Source organism: Strongylocentrotus purpuratus, unplaced genomic scaffold, assembly GCF_000002235.5.
Source record: "Strongylocentrotus purpuratus isolate Spur 01 unplaced genomic scaffold, Spur_5.0 spur5_scaffold_2, whole genome shotgun sequence".
Lineage (NCBI taxonomy): Eukaryota > Metazoa > Echinodermata > Echinoidea > Camarodonta > Strongylocentrotidae > Strongylocentrotus > Strongylocentrotus purpuratus.
In genome coordinates this window covers 29205011-29228940 of record NW_022145605.1, presented here as the reverse complement: position 1 = coordinate 29228940, position 23930 = coordinate 29205011, and positions in this window count along the sequence as shown.

Here is a 23930-nt window from a genome sequence, read left to right as displayed (position 1 = left end):
TTCGTGAATTCTTCTTCGATCTTCTTCTTCTTCGGTTCTTTTCTCCTTTTTCTTTTCCTTTTTTTCCTTCTTCATAGCCAGGTGATTTCGGTACATATTGGAAATGCCCGTCATAGATTTCAATTCCTATTCCTGCCCCATGCATCTCCACTATATAAATAGAAGAAACAAATATTGTATGTGCGTGTGCGCGCGTGTGTATGTGTGTCTGTGTCTGTGTAATAGTAATGGTAATTGTTTTATTGAAAATTCATTTGCAGCCAGATGGCTGAAATGCAAAATTGTGTACATTGCGTAAAAACATGAAATAATTAAAGAAAATAAATGAACTAAAGTTAAATTATCCCCCCTCCCCTATCTGTACATTTTTTTCTTTCACGTAACAGTTAATAATCAAAATAACCATAGAGGAAGGTATGAATTTTACAGTCCGACCCAATCACACACTAGCTCGCCCAACCTCAACTCACACCACACAAACTCTTCACACCCCCCCCCCCCCCCTGTGGCTCACCCACCTCACACCCCTTCACGCCGACACACACACTGCAACCTGTTCAGGTTTGTCCACCTGTACATGAGAGAATTAAAATACAATAAAAACAATAATAATACCCGCATCCATTAACTCTTATCGTAAAAATGCATCGATTTGTTCCCATTTCTGTAAGTGCATCCCCAGTTTCCCCTTTTTGAAGGCTATTTTGTATTCCTCGTTTATGTAATCTTTTAGGATATGTAGTACTACTTCATGTAAAGATGGCAGAGTTCCTTGTTTTCAAGAAATAAGAATGACATACTTCACTAAAAATATGATACAATTTATTACAAATATTCTAGCAGTATTGCCGGATATTCCCATAAAATGAGTTCCCAATCATCACTGTGAATTTCGATAAAATGTAACTTTTGAAATACCTCCTGCCATAATCGTTTAACTTTAAGACAATCTAAAAATAAATGTTGGTATGTCTCTACTATGTCTCTACTTCTTGTCTACAAAAGGAACAAAAATGGTCTGACTCAAAACCAAATTTAAAGAGCTCTCTTTTCGTACATACAGCCCCTTTGTAACTGTTTGTATTGAAACTCTCTTTGTTTATTAATAGAATTGCACATTTCATCCTTGTGAATGTTTCTTTCAACTCCGTCATTCCAAGATCAAATTGACAGTTACCGTATGTAACAATATTCTTTTTGAAGTTCTTCAATGAAGTAATCAAATAATCTCCTAGACTTTATATCACATAGTTTCTGTAAACGTCCAAATATCATCAATTCTATTTCAAAATTTTCAGTGTCCACTTCCATAAAATCACTTTGTATCCATTCTTTTCTGATTGCTGAAAAGATCATTTGAATTCTAAGCAAGCTTTCAGTTGCAAAACCCAAATTAAAAAAGTGTAAGATCGGTTTTAAACGACCTCTGACAATTATATCTGATGCTTGAAGTATACTGTTCTGAAATAGTTCGACATCAAAAAAAAAAAAAAATTTATTGCTGAGACATATACACTAAATATAATCGGATTATTCTTATTTTCTCCAAAGTGTCTGCATTTATTTAATTCTTGCCATGCTTTCAACATGTCTTTATAAAACAATGGTATACCCTTCAAGTCCATTTTATTTATATCATAATTACAAAGAAATATAATTCGACCCCCCCAGTGATCTGAAAAAGTGGTCAAAGGTAACTTTCCAACCTGAATACTTTTCTCCATAGAGCAACCGTTTGATCCACATTATTCTCTGAGTCTTGACAAATACCTTAAAACCTTGCATGCGTTCTGTAGCTGTATGGTTGCATAGATGTATGGATGTATGATTGTATGGATGTACGATTTCCTACGTTCTGATTGGTTAAAACCTTATATCCATTCGATGGATGTATGGTTGTATAATTGTCATGTTTATGGCACGTTCCGCCCGTCATAAGCGTGAGTACGGCGATTCACGGCGCACTTACTTTTACTTTCTCTTCGTCTCTTTTATTACTCATAGATTTCTCCTTATCCCCTGCATCTCTTTTCTTCACTCAGCCTCTCTTGTCTTGTCTCGCCTTTTATCTAGCCACCCTTCTATACCATACGTATTCATACACTGGAGTCATGCTAACATATCCCTTTGCCTCACACCTTCTTCCCAGATCACTTCCCCTCTCTTTCATCACACCCCTCTTTCCATACTCTCACCCCCTTCTCTCTTTCTCTCTAACCCAACCGTCATGTGCACTTTGAAAGAGAGTAAAACTTTTATAGCAAAAGAAAACTAGTTATGAAACAGTTTATGTGAAAGGGATAGTACCAAGTGTAAGTTTATTGTTAGACATTTAGAAAACCGCATGAGATGTAAATGAATATCCAACCTTTATAATGAGTTCATTTATTTGAAAGCAGAAAAAACATAAGAACATTATTTTGAAATAAATCGGATCAATCATAAGAGAGTTATACATGATTGTTTGAAATAGGAGATCATTAGATATTTGCGAATCTCAAATTGCCAATAAGGTTAGAGGACTCTCCCTTTGGGCACTTCATCAATTTATTAGGTTATTATAGGTCCTCTCAAAAAGAAAATACCCTCCTGGGTCATACATTTTGGAAAAATGACATTTTAGCCCTTTGTGTTTAAAAACAATTGGGAAAGTTGTCCGCCGGAATTACATCACAGTGACTTTCAGCCAATTTAAAGTGCCCATACATAGTTATACAAAACCGATTTTTATCAAATCATTCTTTTTTTAATTATTTATGTTAAGATATTGCTCATGGGTGTCGATCCCGGAGGGGAAGGGGGGGGGGATATACCCCCCAATATTTCAGGTGGGGGGATGGCATCCCCCCCCCCAATAATTCACCATAACAATGTTTTTTTTTAAATGAAGAGAAAAATTAATGATGAGAGTCCGATGAGAGTAGTTATTGGTTATTACTCGCAAGATGACCATCAATAAACACATTTTGCTATCTCATTTTCATAATACATACATATATACGAAGTAAATAAGACAACCGTTTATGAGACAAGAATAAATTGAATTCTCGCTCATACGGCTTCATCAGGAATTGATGAATTTATTCAATATTTATTTGTTCAATCAACAGCATCATAGAAATGCAGTGCGCCAAAATGCAAAGACGCAGCATCAAAAGCAACGAGCTAAATGTTAAGCGCTAAGCACAAAAGTAGCAATCTGCAATGCACATCAGACAATCCTGGACAGTGTAAACATAGATGAACTCTGTGACGATTTCGTGATGAGATCGGAGACAAGGAGAAAGATTTTCGGACATTAGTATGACTTATAAAACTATAGTTCACTAGTTGTTATGTTGTTTCCGTGCACCCTTTTTAAAATTCACGTCATTGTATCTTTATTTTTTAATTTTTTTCACTCATTTTATTTCCTGATATTTCCTAAAACATTTTTCATTTTTGGAGAATTATTATGTCACAACTTATTTGTGACACAACTTATTTTCAGTGGGGAAACTGAATTCAGACAAGGATTAATACAGAGAACAGTACAACGAATCGTCTTCTTTCTCTAATAATTTAGCGAACAGGGCAAAGCTGTTAGGGGGGCAATTGAATTCAGACGTGGATTAAGAGTAATAATCAAATGAAACGTCAAAGTACACGATACAACTAATCGTCTTCTTTTACTAATAATTTAATGAAACGTGAAAGCTTCCGCGCTACGCGCGGAATGGGCAAAAATGAATACAGACAAGGATTAAGAGTAATAATTTATTGAAACATTAAAGCTTCCGCGCTTCGCGCGGTAGGGGGAAACTGAATTCATGAAGGACACGATAAAACAAATCGTCTTCTTTCTCTAATAATGTAATAAATGTAAAAGCTTCCGCGCTTCGCGCAGGAATGGGCAAAAATGAATTCAGACAAGGATTAAGAGTCAAGAATGGTACATAGAATCGTCTTCTTTCTTGAATAATCTAATGAAACGTCAGAGCTTCCGCTCTACGCGCGGGGAAGGGGAACTTGATTCAAACAAGGATTAAGAGTCGAGAATGGTACATAGAATCGTCTTCTTTCTTTAATAATCTAATGAAACGTCAGAGCTTCCACGCTACGCGCGGAGGAAGGGGAACTTGATTCAAACAAGGATTAAGAGTCGAGAATGGTACATCGAATCGTCTTCTTTCTTTAATAATCTAATGAAACGTCAGAGCTACCGCGCTACGCGCGAAGGAAGGGGAATTTGATTCAAACAAGGATTAAGAGTCGAGAACGGTTTAACGAATCGTCTTCTTTCTCTAATAATTTAGTGAAACGTCAAAGCTTCCGCGCTTTGCGCGGGGGGGGGGGGGGGGGGGAGGAACTCCCCCTCCCTGCACCCAACCCCCTAGGAACCGCGCTTCGCGTGCTCACTACCGCCCCCCTAAAATTAAATCCTGGCTACGCGCTTGGGAGGGGTGCAACTTTCCACACGCTTCTACCACTTTGGTTGCTTTGATCCATTGCCGAAAATATTTTGGCACCTATCATCCCCCCCCCCAACCACGAATACAAATCGACACCCTTGATATTGCTTCATAATTTTATTATGATGGGGGTTGTGTGTCCGGACAATAAAGCCTTCTCTTTTCCATTGGTGCTGGAATGAGATGGGGAGTGACAAGAAAATTTGACGTGTGAATAAAGTTGTCGGAACGAACGAGGGGTAGTTTAAGGACTTTCGGAAGTTGTGTTGATGCGAAAATCGTCATAAATCCTCAAATGTGACATCTTTTAAATAACCAAATATACTGTAATGTAGCTGAAAATCGGCAAATTCTTATCATGTGATCGGTTTTTCTGAATAATTTGTGAAACACATAAGGAAATAACTGTGACGGTGATCCAAGTAATTTCCATCGCCATATTTTATTGGCATTGCAAAAATATTTGAAATCTAAGGTTAATATTTGGTGAAAATATGATCTATGAATATAGGATTATAAAAATGCCCCCAAAATGAACGGTTTGACTTTCCTAATTTGCATAATGAGTGCGCGAAAATATAATTAGCTGAAATTACCTAATTTGCATATTTGATGAATATTCATGATTTTTTTTATTTCAAATGAAATATATTTCAATACCTGTCTGATATACATAGGTTTCACCAATGTATCATGTTCGGTTTTGATTTGATTACATATGCGCATATTAATTAGGCGGACTTAGTTATTTTCACAACTTTTTCATAATATGAAAAAGTTGTGAAAATAATATCTGCAGATTCTCAAAAATGGCAAAAATGACTTATTTTGTTGGCTTCTGTTTTCAAAACAGTAATAGATATATGAATTTTTTTTGTTGTATTTTTTTACCACAAAGATGATATTTTAGTGTCTGATAATTTTATTTATTATCTGTGTCAAAAAAAGTGATGAATTAAGTTGTCAACTTTGTCGAATCTTGCCATTTTTGCCAATTTTACCATTTCTGCCTGGTTTGTCGGTAATTTTGCGATATAAAAAAAATGGTATAAAATCACAACGCATTGACCGATTTCAATTCTGTTTTTTGTTTTTTGAAGCTTTTATAAAGCTTGATCATTTGCAATCATCAGATAATTTGACTTGTCACCAGCAACCATTATCACCGCACCGTGAATTCAAGAAATAAATCCTTCCAGGTTCCCACTTAGTACATCCGGATCTTGAGTGGCAAATGTAAATTAATGTCTTTCGAGAGGATATCGTTGTTGTGTAGGTGTCCGTACCCATTACCTTCCCATGCTAGTGTTCAAGTGTTCAAGGTATTTACTAAAGAATATCTATAAATATCTCTTAAATTTGATTTGTTTATGCGTAGCGTTCGATTGTATTCCACTGTTGGGTTTGGTATGTTTTTATTTTGTAATCTTTTCATCTGTAATGTTGTTGTGTTATTATTTTAAGGCATTGATATTAAATGTCCCATAAAGCTCAGCGTTTAAGGCATTTAATTATGGTCAGATGAGCATTCAGGGATCCATTATTAGGGCCCTTGGTGAGGTCCAGGGTGTGGAGCCCCCGGAAGTTCAGGGGTTTTAGCAGGCGCGGATCCAGGATTTTCCAATAGGGGGGGGGGGGGCCCGGAAATTTGAAATTTTTTGAAGCTTTGACGTTTCATTAAATCATTAGAGGAAAAGTACCGTTCTCGACTCTTAATCCTTGTCTGAATTGAGTCCCCCCCCTTTCCTCTCCCGCGCGAAGCGCAGAAGCTTTGACGTTTCATTAAATTATTAGAGAAAGAAGACGATTCGTTGTACCGTTCTCGATTCTTAATCATTGTCTGAATCCAGTTTCTATACCCCCTCCCGCGCGAAGCGCGGAAGCTTTGACGTTTCATTAAATCATTAAAGAAGAGTACCGTTCTCGACTCTTAATCCTTGTCTGAATTGAGTTCCCCCCTCTCCCGCGTGAAGCGCAAAAGTTTAACGTTTCATTAAATTATTAGAGAAAGAAGACGATTCGTTGTACCGTTCTCGATTCTTAATCATTGTCTGAATTCAGTTTCCATACCCCCTCCCGCGCGAAGCGCGGAAGCTTTGACGTTTCATTAAATCATTAGAGAAAGAAGAGGATTCGTTGTACTATTCTCGACTCTTAATCATTGTCTGAATTCAGTTTCCCCCCTCCGCGCAAAGCGCGGAAGCTTTGACGTTTAATGGAATTATTAGAGAAAGAAGAAGATTTGTTGTACCATTCTCGACTCTTATTCCTTGTCTGAATTCAGATTACCCCCTCCAGCGCAAATCGCAGAAGCTTAACGTTTCATTGAATTATTAGAGAAAGAAGACGATTCGTTGTACCGTTCTCGATTCTTAATCATTGTCTGAATTGAGTTTCCCCCTCTCCCGCGTGAAGCGCAAAAGTTTAACGTTTCATTAAATTATTAGAGAAAGAAGACGATTCGTTGTACCGTTCTCGATTCTTAATCATTGTCTGAATTCAGTTTCCATACCCCCTCCCGCGCGAAGCGCGGAAGATTTGAAGTTTCATTAAATCATTAGAGAAAGAAGACGATTCGTTGTACCATTCTCGACTCTCATTCCTTGTCTGAATTCAGTTTTCCCCCTCCAGCGCAAATCGCAGAAGCTTAACGTTTCATTAAGTTATTAGAGAAAGAAGACGATTCGTTGTACCGTTCTCGGTTCTTAATCATTGTCTGAATTCAGTTTCCCACCCTCCGCGCAAAGCGCGGAAGCTTTGACGTTTAATGGAATTATTAGAGTAAGAAGAAGATTTGTTGTACCATTCTCGACTCTTATTCCTTGTCTGAATTCAGATTACTCCCTCCAGCGCAAATCGCAGAAGCTTAACGTTTCATTAAATTATTAGAGAAAGAAGACGATTCGTTGTACCGTTCTCGATTCTTAATCATTGTCTGAATTCAGTTTCCATACCCCCTCCCGCGCGAAGCGCGGAAGCTTTGACGTTCATTAAATCATTAGAGAAAGAGTACCGTTCTCGACTCTTAATCCTTGTCTGAATTGAGTCCCCCCCCCCCTCTCCCGCGCGAAGCGCGGAAGCTTTGACGTTTCAATGAATTATTAGAGAAAGAAGACGATTCGTTGTACCGTTCTCGGTTGTTAATGTCTGAAATCAGTTTCCCCCCTCCGCGCGAGGCGCGGAAGCTTTGACGTTTCATTGAATTATTAGAGAAAGAAGATGATTCGTTGTTTCATTCTCGACTCTAAATCCTTGTTTGAATTCATTTTCCACCTTCCGCGCGAGGCGCGGAAGCTCTGACCTTTCATAGTTTAATGAAATTATTAGAGAAAGAAGATAATTCGTTGTTCCATTCCCGACTCTTAATCCTTCTCTAAATTCAGTTTTTCCCTCCAGCGCAAAGCGCAGAAGCTTAACGTTTCATTAAATTATTAGAAAAAGAAGATGATTTGTTGTCCCGTTTTAGACTTGTCAAAAATGTTTCTTTGTCTGCTCCTTTTTTCGTCCTATGTCCTCTTACTGCCCCTACCGACCCTAGCTACGCATGCTTTAAAGGGAAAATGAAACAATCATGATTGTGATAGCATACAATTAGGTCAGTAGAAATGAAAGAGGAAAAAAGATCTATGTATACACCAACCATGAAATAATCGCGACCGGGAGCGTCATATCTTAGTTTTGTGTTATCGGGCGAGGGTCGGAGCGGAGCGACCAAGCGAGATTTTGCAATGTAGAATGCTGAAATTATGCATTCTAGAAAATCCTTTAGTCCAATATGTACGTTCTTTCCGCTACATGTATATTTCTTTCTAGCTATATATCTAAATTTCCGGGGGGACGTGTCTCTCTATCGGGCCCAGGATCGCCGCCGATGTCCATTATCACTACCTACATGAGTTCAACTGTTCAAATATAAGCACAGGCGAGTTGGTATGAGCTGAATCCAAATGAAGGGCAAAATAAGAGTTGTGATGCGGCCCTACCGTTAATTTAAAATTTGACTGTTTAGTATATAGCTTCTATTTGAAAGACATCCAAAACATTGTGCCCTTTTCAATTTTTTTTCAAAAAGCAGGGGCTGTTTGTAACGTTTAACTTTGAATCCGGCTCGAGATTTTATGCGGCCGGCCCGGCCCCCTCTATTCAATAACGTTTCCCAAGCCTTCTGGAATGACCCCAAATCTCCCGATTACAGTTTTTCCCTTATTCGTCGTTACTGTCACTTAGCGCCATTTCCTTGTCTTTCCCCCTTTCTCACCCGACTTTTCTCTTCCCCTTCCCATCCCCCCCCCCACCCACTCAGTGTTATCTAGGGTATGCGCATGTATGTTCCCTCTCTTAGTTTGAAAGCACCCCTTTATCTTCGGTGTGTAGAGTCAGTGCGAGCCGGATTTGTGTGTATTACGGGCCGGACTTTGTTGCGTGAAAAGTAACCCTTTATCGGAAATGTTGGGAACACAAAATCGGTCCCTCCGACCCCGGAGTGGGAGTGAGGTGGGGGGGGGGGGGGGATCTTCTTTTTTTTTCTTTCTCTCTCTCTCTCTCTTCTTTCTTTTCTCTTCTCTTTTCTTTTCTCTTCTCCTTTCTTTTCTCTTCTCCTTTTTTTCTTCTCTTCTCCTTTCTTCTTTTTTTCTCTTTTTTTTTTGCGCCGCCAATAGGGGGGGCCGCGGCCGTTTCGGCCCCCCCCTGGATCCGCCACTGGTTTTAGGTATTTAATTACGGTCAGAAGAGCATTCTTTCTTTCTCTCTTTCTTTCTTTTTCATAAAGGTGAGGAGGGCTCGAGCCCTACCGTTTTGCAGGCCCTGACATGAAGGCTTCTAAATAAGCACATTTTTGCGTAATTGTTGGGAGACTTGTCATTTTCCAACAAAGGCATACAAAAGTATTTACCTCCCAAAAAGAGATAAAATCACAGAAAATCATGTCATTTCAGCAACATGTTCAAAAAGACCATATGATTTATGCAATTTTTTTTTTTTTTTTTTTGTTTTTGGGGGGGGGGGGGGGAACTGCCAATGTCCACATTTCCTGAAACATCCCAGAGTACAGGAGAAGATCTTATCAATTGCACTCAGCGCTCTAAATCCTTTGAACTTTCTGCACTACTAAATGTCTAATCAGTTTTGTCCAGTTGATATACCGATATACTGGCAAAAATCAGAGGAATATCTACAATAAAGCACCTTTTTGGCTCAAAATTTATATTTCACACACTACATCACTCATTGAAATTGATATCAGAATGAAGGTATTCTAATTATCCATCTTTTTTACACCAAATACATGGTGATTAGAGGTTTTAGTTCAAAGTTATCTTAAAAACTCGATGTAAACGCACCAAACAGGTCCTTAATACACTAATGCACGTATATGCATACAGTTAATACACATGTAGGCAAAAATGTTGTTTATGTGGAAATCAAATCAATAAATTTGGATTGCTATAACTTTTTATTGAAACGATATATACACCTCTCCCTCGCACAGGATATTGTCGTTGTACATAAGCAAATTCCTGGAAAGTAATGAAAAAATGCAATTCTCCGACTTTGATGTATGGAAAATAATGTTTTTTGATAAAAATTCAATTTTTCGAAAAAATCACAAAAATCATGTTTTTTACTTGAATTTGCTATGTTAATTAATCCCAAATTCTTTGAATTTAGTATCAAAATTTAGATAATTTAACTCTTTTATATGACACCAAACTAATGGTGATTCAAGGTTTCCTTAAAATATTATTTACATAATACTATTTTGTCGTCAAAAGGGCCACTTTTTCGGTGGGGGCGTCCCCTTGCGGCGGTATTCTGAACCCTGTGTTATCTCTAATATTGTTGTATCTTTGGAGATAAGATAAAGTTGGTAGTCTGAACATTGTTGTAAGTTTTGTGTTATCTTTGGTTGTATCTTTTCTCTCATCTCATCGGCAGCGCCTGCGCTCATAGTTTGGTGCGCTTGTAATTGTCCTTATTAGTAATAAAATGGTGCTTAATCCTCATTTGCATATGCGCACGAGAGATAATATGACAAGATAATACACCAGTTTACAGTTGTATCAGTGCGCATGCGCAGACATTTGACCTCGGGTCATTGGCCCCGGAATGGGGCCAATAACCTCTGACCTCTGGTATTTATGCGTAAATTAAGATTGCGCCCATGCAAATGATGATGTGCGCGCACAACGCAGCGCATAGGCAGTGATATCATCAAAATTTGCAGGGGCGCAATCTTAATTTACGCATAAATATCATGACCTCTAGGTCATTGGCTTTGTTTAAAATGGCGCACACAACTGTAAACTGGTGTATTGGTATTCTGAAATCTTTTATCTTATCTTATCTTGCATGGTATTTACAACAATATTTACAACAGGTAGGGGGTTGTTGTATCTTTCGTGGTGATATAATTGGGGCAATATTTCTTGCCCAGAACCAACTTCGTGCCATTAGACGACTTAGAAGAAGAATGTGTGTTGACCGGAAACATCACAGATGAGAACTTTCTAAGAAATTTCATGCCAGGATATGACGATTTTAATGCTCTCATCTTAAGCAATATAGTGAAGGCGTAACTTGTCTTCATGATTCACATGCCACATCCCAGCGCATAATGACGACGCGCGTAATAAGCGCTCAAATAACTAATTACGCCCAAGATTAGTATGCGCTAGGCGCATCTTCAGATATGGCATAGTGTATTCCTATTGGTTGACCTACTTATCATGCTTATATAAAACAGATTTTGATTGGTAGAGTCCATACAAATGGGCGTGTCAACAGTGTTAAAAGATAAGATAGAGGCGGTCCTTCAAGAGATAACACAGGGATAAAATGATGTTCTGGGGTGGAATTCTGAACATTGTTGTAAGTTTTGTGTTATCTTTTGTTGTATCTCACAGAGATAACACAGCGCTAATATTGTTGTAAGTTGGTATTCTGAACATCATTTTATCCCTGTGTTATCTCTTGAAGGACCGCCTCTATCTTATCTTTGACCACTGTTGACACGCCCATTTGTATGGACCCTACCAATCAAAATCTGTGTTATATAAGCATGATGAGTAGGTCAACCAATAGGAATACTTTAAGCCATATCTGAAGATGCGCCTAGTACATACTAATCTTGGGCGTAATTAGTTATTTGAGCGCTTATTACGCGCGTCATCATGCGCTGTGGCATGTGGATCATGAAAACAAATCACGCTTTCACTATATTGGTTTAGATGAGAGCATTAAAATAGTCTTATCCTAGCATGTAATTTCTTAGAAAGTTCTCATCTGTGATGTTTCCGGTCAACACACAATCTTCTTCTAACTCGTCTATTGGCACGAAGTTGGTTCTGGGCAAGAAATATTGCCGCCATTATATCACCACGAAAGTTACAACAACCCCCTACCTGTTGTAAATATTGTTGTAAATACCATGCAAGATAAGATAAGATAAAAGATACAACAACTTTCAGAATACCAATTATCTCGACATATTATCTCTCGTGCGCATATGCAAATGAGGATTAGGCGCCATTTTATACCTAAAATAAGCACAATTACAAGCGCACCAAACTATAAGCGCAGGCGCGGCCAATGAGATGAGAGAAAAGATACAACAAAAGATAACACAAAAGTTACAACAATGTTCAGAATACCAACTTTATCTTATCTCCAAAGATACAACAATATTAGAGATAACACTGGGTTCAGAATACCGCCCCAGAATACCAACTTACAACAATATTAGCGCTGTGTTATCTCTGGGAGATACAACAAAAGATAACACAAAACTTACAACAATGTTCAGAATACCGCCCCTGGCCACACCCACCACTTAGAACATGTCAGACGGTCAATTTGTTATGTGGAGCTATGCGATCTTTACATCTGTGCACGTGAAAATTGGTTTCCTTCCCAGCTAGGTTGACCCCCCCCTCCCCCTCCCCCCTCCCCCCTCCCCCCTGCGCTCCCGGTCTATAGGACACCCAGGAAATGAAAGAGGGGTCTGAAAATTTGCACCCCATCATTTTTTGCCAATTAGGACCCTTTTGAAGCCAAAACAGCTACAAAATTAACTTTGGCACAAAAATACTACGGGATTACAATGCGCATAAAAGAAAGCTATGCGCGCATATCAATACTACCATTTTCATTGGCTGCTCACGTCGGCCCACATCTTCAGCTAATGAATAATACATGAATTATTGTGCTAGCTAGCAGGCTACAACCCTCGAGGCGGATCAGATCCCGTTTACACGACATCAAATTGCCGGGTTGTAGCCGCGAGGCGGGTTGAGACCTGCAATTCTGGTGGATTCAAAAGCCGGCTTCAACCCTCGAGGCGTATCACTGGGATCCCGTTTACACACATAAAATTGCCGGCTTCAACCCGCTTTCAACCCACCTCGCGGCTTCAACCTGGCTTTAAACCTCGAGGCGGATCACTGTGTAAACACGGTAGGTAATGATTGCCACAGCGAATGATATGAGCGCATAGCTTTCTTTTATGCGCAACCTTAAAGGGAAAGTCCACCCCCAAAATAAGTTTGTTTCGATAGAGGCAGAATAATAAGAAAATCAGGTGAGTGAAAGTTTGAGCAAATTCTGAATGAAAATAAGAAAGTTATGAATTATTGAAGTTGTGATCAATCAAATACAAATTGGCAACTCTGTGACTTATTATACGAGCTCACCTTCATTTGCTTTGTGCATAATATTCCATAAAATCATGTTTTCTTCGTTATTGATGACGAAATATATATTTGTTCCTTGCAGGGGGAGTATAGAAACATATTTGCAATTATTATATTTAGGGTGCATGTATGGTTGAAATTTTTCTTGAGGGAAAATGAAAATTTTAGATTTTTTTAGTACTGAGCAAATGGAAGTTGAGCTCGCATGATACGTCATAGAGTTGCCAATTTGTGTTTGATTGATCACAACTTCAAAAATCCTAACTTCCTTATTTTTAATCGGAATTTGCTCAAACTTTCACTGACTTGTTTCTCTCATTTTTCTACTCCTATTAAAGCTAACTTAATTTCAGGGTGGACTTCCCCTTAAAAGTATAAATAATAGGCCGGGTTGAAGCCGCGAGGGGTTGAAGCCGGGTTGAAGCCTGCAGTTTTATGTGTGTAAACGGGATCCCAGTGAGGATTGTAGGATCGCATATGCTTCCAATATGTTCATTTGAACCAAATTCATGACCCAATACCAAACATTTGTATTACCTTTAATGTACTTTAATTTTTAACAGAAACAAGATAAAATACAATTACATAGTAAGCATCGTTGTTTTATGGTTTGTAGCTGTTTAAACAGTTTCCCACTTTGAAACATGTGTATTAATACTATTGAAAATGAATCAGGAAAGATTGAAACAAAAATAGGGGGTTATCTTAATATAACCTATAGTAAACAAAATTAATACAACATGGATATCCAATTAATAAAGAAAGAATTTAAAGATCCAATGGAAAAGTCCATGATAGGCAAGAGGGCTAGAGAAACTAGAGAAAGAGAGGCAGAAAGAAATCAAGCAAAGAAAAAATGAGAGAGAGGAGAGGGAAGGGAAAAGGAGAAGGAGGATGAAATGATCACTGTATAAATATACTGGATAAATTATGATAAATTACAAGATAAAAACTTGCAAACAGGAATAGTTTGGAAGCTACGTACTCAACACCTAAGGGAAGAAGCTAAACCCCCTTTTCCGGACTATTTTAAGTAACCTTTTTGTTAACTTGCTGTATTTCATCCACCTACTCTATAACGTACAAGCCACTAGTTTTATATACATATTCTCTCACTATTCAGGTTCTAGATTTTATTTAGGCTTAAATTAATATTCTATCTACGCGAACATGACAAATACAAAGATTTTATATAAACTAATACAATTGTTTCAAACGTTAAACAACGATTTCACTTTTTAGGCTATCCTTTTTTATTGAAAGCTAACTACTCACAGATATAAACTAATAATATATGTTGGTTTAAGCCTACTATAACAGACACCCTCTAAACATTTAAAAGAAATTAAAAGAAATATATGATCAAACCTCGTTATGACAATATCCTTACTCACACACCAAAAGAAAAAAAAAAACCTGATGTACAGTTAATGAAAATGTTATCGAATTACCACTATACGTCCTTGATGTCCTATATTAAGGATTCTGATGAAACGTCTCACCGATGTATGCCTACTGTTACATGAGTTTACATATGAAAGTATATAACCTATTTGATGAATATAACCTGAATATGTTTAGGCATAATTTATAACCATCGATTGAGCAATAAGGACCTCATCTCAAAATTTTAAAAGAAACAAAGAAAGAAACAAACAAACCTTTCTTATCCTGATTATTATGTAGATTCCTCATTGAATCAGGTTAAAGAGATTCAAATACCACTAGAAATAGACACTATTATAGGTAGGTCAATTTGCAAAATACCATCTTATTTTTTAGGATCTAGAAATCAGAGCATCATGATATCCTAAATTGATATGTTACATTTTCTGTATATACACTCTTTTTTTCAACCAAAATTTCACCTTAGATTAGTGATATCAAAAACATAATTCATTTGTATCGTTAAGACAGATGACATGTTAGCTTATGAGTATCCAGAAACAGAGCAAGTCGTATGGACAAAAACAGAAGTAAATAAATTCGTCTTTCTTGTCGCTAAGGAATTTTCTTCAATGAAATATACAAAAAATAAAAATTGTATAGTACAATGACTGTGGTTTCCATTTATTTGGAAACAGCTAAAACTGACTGATACATCGGTATGGAGCTACCGTAAAGAATGACGACTGCTAATAAAAGTCGTCTTCTAAAGTACGGAGACCTTTACCATAACACTTACTTTTGTAATCAACTTGACGGTCATACAATTCTCTATTGTACAACTTTTAAGTACATAGATTGTAAAGTAATAAAAACACGAATATCAATTAAAAGCGTAATGACCCATGTTCCAAAAAAAAAAGCATATGAAAAAACTTTGGAAATCATTCAATTCTGTACGTCGTTTTGATCCATTTCATTCAGAAGTATGACAAATAAATAATTGATTAGAAAAAAAACTGCACTTTTCTCTTTTTTTCTCTCGATTGCCCTCTCACCCGAAGCTATGCCACCGGTTTTCTTGATTGATATGTTTTAAACAAAAACATTGAAAGTACCATTAGTAGGTATAGATTAAAAAAACAACTTTATCAATATAAACATATGATATTGTCGTGTGTTATCAATTTGAGAAAAAAATGGGATTGCGTTGAAAAGAATACTTTGAAAGTGAATCCGAAACGTTGTAAAATTGAAATGCATGAAAGCCAAACAAATACAAAACAGGTACACACAGAAAAAACGGAACTAAGTATGGTGAGTAAAAATCGTAGCTCACTCATTCAGTCAAGAGAATATATCTAATAAATGCATTATTTTACACATTTGGTGAATACACCACCTTTCTCTAAGTGAAATGTTACACACATGATATTTAAAACGAGTATGTGACCCGATTATTTTCTCGACGAGTCCTTTTACTCATTAAATTACATGTAGGTTAATATTGGATGAGTATTTTCCAGCTTTAGTGGCCGAATGAGTAAAAATATTCACAAGTGTGTAGAGTGCCTTTTTGCTCCCTAATATGTCACAGACTCTTTATTCGTTGGATGAGTAAAAAAAACCAAAAAAAACTCAGACTCTTCGGAGCTGTTTTCGTCTTAGGAGCTATCTCACCAATTATCACAATTTTTTTATTTTTTTATTATTATATAATTTTTTTGGGTACTTTCTAATTTTCATTTTTGGCTGTCGGCTGTGTGATTATTTTGTAAGCGAGGCATATAATGATAAACATTAAATATATCATACCGAAAAAAATTGCAGGGGGTGCTGTGCCCCCCCCTCCCCCCTGGAAAAATTCCGGGGGTGCTGCAGCACCCCCAGCACCCCCGCTTCCCAGGGCCATGACATTTGGTTAAATAATTCACTAATTTAGATTACTCATTTGCCATATAATCACATGTGATGAGCCTAATAACCTGACTGACTGAGTAATTGAAGCATTACTAGTAATAATTACATGCATACACACACAAAAATATATGGGTAAACTTACTTAAATAGTGAAATAAACTTTGACACTTCAGTGACACACTTAACTGAATGCATTAACTCATTAAGTTAAGATTGATAACGCACAGGAATGAGTTTTGTTGATTTGACATTATAGTGACATGGCAAATGAGTATTTTAAATTAGTAAGTTGTGAGTAAATCGCTTCATCTTAAGTAGTGTACTACACTTAAAGGTATAGACCAGTTCTGGTTATGCGATTGCATTGTGAAAGAAACGTTGTGGAATCGATCAGAAAAGGTTGATCATCAAGCATATACATATTTGGAAAATTGCATTGTGTCGTTAATATGTTAAAGGTAATACAAAGTTTTGGTATGTGGTCAGGAATTTGGTTCACATGAACATTATTGGGAGCATAACGATTTTACAATATTCAATGATCGGTGTCGCGGTTGAAAACGAGTCTAAAGGCCCGGTCACACAGAGGGTACGCATGGGGGAGGCACGGCCGGCGCATTGAAAATCGGAAAAAGTTGTGAGCCCTACTTTTTCAGGATTTGGGAGAAGCTATCGAGCTGACACCTAATGCATAGCGTGTTGCTAGCGCGCTGCGCGTATACAGGGCGTACTGTGCTCCACGTATGTCTGGCGTTGTTCTAGCGCGCTCCGAGCATGTCTGGCGTCCTTTGGCGTGTACATTCATGCGTCGAGCTTCGCGCAAACTTTTGAGCATGCTCAAAAAATTACCAACGCACACAGCGAAATGCGACGAATGCATAGCGTAGGTCCAGCGTTGGTCCAGCGCACTCGACGAACGAGTAACGAAGGATGACGCACGACAACGCACTGGCAAAAATTGCAAATTTGCGATGCGCGGGTCGTGCGTCCCCCATGCGTCCCCTATGTGTGAAATTCGTTAGTCGTTCGTCGAGCGCGCTAGACCAACGCTGGACCCACGCTATGCATTCGTTGCTATTCGCTGTGTCCGTCGGGATTTTTTGAGCATGCTCAAAAGTGTGCGCGGAGCTCGACGGATCAATGTACACGCCAAAAGGACGCCAGACACGCGCAGAGCGCGCTAGACCAACGCCAGACATGCGCGGGGCACATGCCCTGTATACGCGCAGCGCGCTAGCAACACGCTATGCGTTCGGTGTCAGCTCGCTAGCTTCTACCAAATCCTGACAAAAGTCGGGTTCACGACTTTTTTCGATTTACAATGCGCCGGCCGTGCGTCGTCTATGTGTGATCGGCGGAGCCGGGCCATTAAGTGATGACATTGTAAATAATAAGCGTTTTATGTTGCATAGCTCCCTCTCAAGACTGATATTACTTTAGCTTTAAAACAATGTTTCTTGACTACAATCGATCGATTTGCTATTCCCGTTTGGAAATTATATAAAAGAAATACATATTCTGAGATTTTCATGATCGCAGCTACCATGGAATGCCCCTTAGGGGCTATTTGAAATATATTTGACATTTACCGCGGGAGCACCGGTAATTTGTTTTTAATTCAATTTTTGAAAGCGGAAGTGTTTTAGGGGCTAAATTTCTTAGTGCTTATAAAACATCAACATGATCATCCAAATATATCAACATTTTAAGGAATTACTATCCATCCAGTTTTCAAAATGTCCCAAAACTGTGCATTACCTTTAAAGTGAAAGATGCAAGAATGCTATCATCGATACACTTGTTGATATTTAATGCACAATCAGAAACCCAATTTAATGGTTTAAGGGCATATGAGGTATTGATCTTATATATATTAGGTAATGTAATAATGCATGATAGTTAGGAGAACGATCTGTTGAATATAGTTTCCTTGAATGTTAAGGGTCTTAGAGACGTTACCAAAAGGAACGCTACAGTAAAGCGGAGTAAACAGAGAGTAATGTATATTTTTATTGACAGCAGGAACAAATAGATTTTTTTAATCATTTAGGTGTTGGCTTAAATAAATTCAATTGAAACAAATCCCTTATGATAGTTGGTGGCACTTTTAATATGATTCGAAATCTTAAATTGGATATTTGAAGTAAAGGGAATATTAGTCACATGTTTAATTCAGAATTCGAGGATTTCCTTGGAAGGTTTGATATGTTGGATATATGGAGAAAAATTTAACCTAGATACGATTTAATTTACTTACAGACAAAATAATGGCATGATTAATTTTGTTAGGGATGATATTTGGATCTGCAAAGACCGAATTAATACCCAAATCCCGATAGTTTTATTTAAACATCACATAGGCATCACTTTGGCGCAAGTCGATATGTTCCAAGCGTGATCACATACCACACAAAAATGATACCAAATGATTTGGGATAAAACACTCTTTCATAAGATGTATAATAATTTACTGTTCTTAAATGATTTTTAAAATAATTAGCAATTTTCTAGGTGTAAACCTTTTTTAATTTTTTTTTTACTCATACTGTATTATAATGCCTTAATTCACAGTTGTGTCAATGAAAATAGTGATAAACCAGCTGTGGGAAATACATTAAGGTATAGTGTACTAAATAGTGCTGGAGAGAGGCGGTGGGAGGGTGGGGCAGACAGAGAGAGAGAGCTTGACAATGAGAGCGAGGGAGACAAAAAAATGAAAATCGGTAGAAGACCCAGGGAGGGATAAAGAGGGAGAGAGAGAGAGAGAGAGAGAGGGGGGGGGGGGAGGGGGGGGGGGGGGGGGGGGTAGAGTGAAATTAAGTGTGGATGAGAGATACAGAAAGAATTTACATGGAAGTGAGAAGCAGAAAGAGAGGCCAATAAGATTCAAACTGATTCCGACCGACTAGAACCGACCGATTCTTGGCCGGTGGGGTATAAGGTAACTATTTTTCCTTGTGTCGGACTCGTTACCAGGATATCAATTAGAGCTAAACCATTTTTTGCATCATTACATCGCAGGCAGTCAGGTTCTACATCAAACAAAAACGTAACAAAATGTGTGTTTGATACCATGGTGATAAACGCCTCACGTGATTTCAGCAGGCTGCATCTATTAAACTCTTGTATATTTGTCTCTCATTCGCCTCTCGCTCTCATTGAGCATTTTGCAAACTAACGTACCAAGATAACAGCGTTTTCTTGCAAAATCACATTCCTCTTTAGTGATTTCTAGATTCCCGCCTTTGAATTTTCATGCTTCAAATGAGCAGATTATTGGAAGAAGACTTTCAAAGTTGAGTTGAGTACAACGAGTTCAGTCTGCGAAAAATGGAGAAAACACTGGTTACTTACATTTTGAGAAAAGAAGGAGATTCTAAATGGGAAAAAAATATACGAAGGTTCAGGATTTGTCTCAATATTCGTCATAAATCTTTATCGATCAAAGACAGCGATTTGAGAAAGAAATTCATCGTCATGGTTGATTTACCTTTGAAAGGGTTCAGGAGGTTACTTGCCTTGTGCGGTGGATTTTCTCTGGTAAGTAAATGAAAGAAGAAAAAATCCTTTTATCTTTTCAAAATAATCGTCAAATGCTTAATGATATATCGTCTATTAATGACGTCTGTCCTTATTCAGGGGTATTTTAACGTTAAAGCAGCTTACTTCTTCTACTCTACTGTTCTTTTAATACCAATTCCTCCGTTTTTAATAACGTCCTCTCATTAAATTCATATCTTATGCGAAATCTTTTGTTTGCTAATTCTCTCTGCTTTCTATTTCGATATCGGTTTGCGAATTCATTTTGGGTAATATCTATCTCGATTTTAAGATTGAAAGCATGTAAAACTAAGTCCTTTAAATATTCAAAGAAGGTTTCGTTTTCCTTACTTGAATTGAAAGCATGAAGCATATCTTCAGTCTCTTTGCATTTTAAACAAAGATCATCGTATGAAAGAACCCACTAGTACAGATGTTTACAAACTGGTAGCATATTATATAAAAGCTTGAAAATTAAATACACGAGACGAAATTCTTCAATCCCAATCAAATTTCTATTAAAAACAGTGGACTATTTAACGACCATCTGCAAGACATCTTCCCAATACAAACAACGTTTATTTATTTTAATTTGTTCAAAACTTATCATATTATACCACTGTTTACTACTCAAAAGACTAACAGGCTTAACTAATTTTCCAAATACAATGTGGGGGATAAAGGAATTATGATCTTCGAAACCCAAGGGTACCCTATGTTTATCATTTATCCAAATTTTAGGAATTGATTTTCGTAGCTTTGTATAGTCAAAAATCAAAACATTGTTTACTTCGTCTAGTTTTAAGGCGGATAAATAATCCATTTACTGAAACAAAAATACAATTTTTAAAGATATCATTGAAGTATATAATAACAATTTTATACCAGTCTTCATAAAATCACATTTTCTTTTCAAAAACAATATCTTGATTATACTATAAAATATTTTCGTCGACCTGTTCTGTGCCTGACATTCAACTGATGCGTATTTTTATGTGAGGTACCATGCATGTAATACATCTATGTAAAAATGTGGCACATTTCTAAGTTTTAAGAGATTTAAAGTATAATCAGTATAAATGCAATTCAGCATTAAATGCAGCCCTCCCAAACAGTCAAACCAACGTTTACACATATCTTTCCAATCTCCTTTTGTATTATCTAAAAAAATCTCAAGCCACTTCAGCCTAAAACTAAACATTTGCCTTTTAACATCGATCATTCTTATTCCTGCTTCGCAATAATCCTGAGTAACAATACATCGTTTGACCTTTTCAAATTTACTTTTCCAAAGAAATTTAAATATCAAGCTATTAAGTTTTATCCAAAAAAAATAGACGTTTTTTTATCAACAATCATTTAATGAATAACTTGACTAATTCGAAGTGATTTAATAATAGTCAGTCTTCCAAGTCAGGTTTCTTTTTCTCCAATTTTAATATGATTCCAAAATTGGATATTTCAAATAAAGGGAGTATTAGAGGTCACATGTTTGATTTAGAATTCGATGATTTCCTTGGAAGGTTGGATATGTTAGGGATAATATTTGGATTTGCAAAGACCGAATCCTAATTGTTTTATTAAAACATCAAATGGGCATTTTTTGGCGCATTTCGATTTGTTGCACCCTCTTAAACAATGTCTCCCGTTCATCCAAGCGTGATCACATACCACACAAAAATAATACCAATGATTTAGGATAAAACAGTCTTTCATAAGATGTATAATAATTGAGTATTCATCAATGATATTTAAAATAATTAGTAAATTTCTAGGTGATAACATTGTTTTGACTCACACTGTATACGGACTGCCTTTAAAGTGTTTTCATTGAAAATAGTGCTGAACTAACTGTGGGAAAGGCATTAACGTATATAGTGTACTAGGTAGCGGTAGAGAGAGGCGGCGGGAGGGCGTGGCAGACAGAGAGAGCTTGGCAATGAGAGCGAGTGAGAAAAAATGAAATAAAGACAAAGATATAACATAAAATCGGTAGAGGACCCAGAGAGGGATAAAGAGGGAGAGAAAGAGAGAGTAAACGTGTGCGTATGTGTGTTTTTGTAATGGCGTGTGTATGTGTTTGTCCACGCGCGAGGGGGGGGGGGGGTGAGTATCAGAGAGAGAGAGAGAGAGAGAGAAAGAGGGGGGGGGGAGGAGGTAGAATGAAATTAAGTATGGAGGAGAGGTAAGGAAAAGACTTTACATGGAAGTGAGACGCAAAAATAGAAAGAAGGGGAAAGAATAAAAGAATAAACGACAATGAATGGTCAAATTCCCATCACAGCTTGATTTGAATGAAAAAGAAGAACACAATTAATATGATTGATAACAAAGTAACCAATAGAGAACATGTAAGATTGAAAATAAGAGTTGTATATAGACAGAGAGTGGGGGAGGGGTGATTGAAAACAAAGTACTGATATGTTAGTCAAACCACCAAACTGATTCCGACCGACTCGAACCGACCGATTCTTGGCCGGTGGGGTAAGGTAACTATTTTTCCTTGTTACCAGGATATCGATTAGAGCTAAACCATTTTTCGCATCAGTACATCGCAGGCAGTCAGGTTCTACATCAAACAAAAACGTAACAAAATGCGTGTTTGATACCATGGTGATAAACGCCTCACGTGATTTCAGCAGGCTGCATCTATTAAACTCTTGTATATTTGTCTCTGCTCTTATTGAGCATTTTGCAAACTAAACGTACCAAGGTAACGGCGTTTTCTTCAGGAGAGCGTGCAAAATCAAATTCCTCTTTAGTGATTTCTAGATTCCCGTCTTTGAATTTTCATGCTTCAAATGAGCAGATTATTGGAAGAAGACTTTCAAAGTTGAGTTGAGTACAACGAGTTCAGTCTGCGAAAAAGGGAGAAAAACACTGGTTACTTACATTTTGATAAAAGAAGGAGATTCTAAATGGGAAAAAAATATACGAAGGTTCAGGATTTGTCTCAATATTCGTCATAAATCTTTATCGATCAAAGACAGCGATTTGAGAAGGAAATTCATCGTCATGGTTGATTTACCTTTGAAAGGGTTCAGGAGGTTACTTGCCTTGTGCGGTGGATTTTCTCTGGTAAGTAAATGAAAGAAGAAAAAATCCTTTTATCTTTTCAAAATAATCGTCAAATGCTTAATGATATATCGTCTATTAATGACGTCTGTCCTTATTCAGGGGTATTTTAACGTTAAAGCAGCTTACTTCTTCTACTCTACTGTTCTTTTAATACCAATTCCTCCGTTTTTAATAACGTCCTCTCATTAAATTCATATCTTATGCGAAATCTTTTGTTTGCTAATTCTCTCTGCTTTCTATTTGTGCTTGTTTGTTTTCTTTCTCTCTCTCTCTTCTTTCTTTTCTTCCACCCTCCTACTTTTTACCTTTATATTTCAAATTGTATCTCTCATTTTATCTGAACATTCTTTCGTAACTGAAAAAATGAAGATGCTAAAAGTGTAACGGGCATTTATGAATTTTCTCATCTTTTGTTGTATTCGAAATGCTAATAAAGATGTATATTCTTAATCAGGACATAGATACAAACAAATATAGCGTTGCTGATGTTTTATCCTGAATAAGTGGGTTTCAATTGTCAAATTAATAAATGAGTAAACTAATGAAAGTATTCACAAGTTGAGGGTTTCGGTAACCCCCATGTCGTACCCTATTGTTGGTATTATTCTTTCGTCAAAATCCCTCATGTGGGGCCAAATAGAGGAATTGAGAATGACATATAATGGAAAGGAAAAGAATGGACGAGTTGAAATGGAGCTTCATTTAACACTTACACGACACTATATTTTGTGAGATCGGTTTTTGTGTGTACATCTTTATCAGACAGATGTCTGGACATACTGTTGTGCCACGAGCGCTTCTCTACAATGCTATTGGTTTGGACGTAACTCGCAAACAATTCTAGACTTGACAATAAAATATGCTAGGA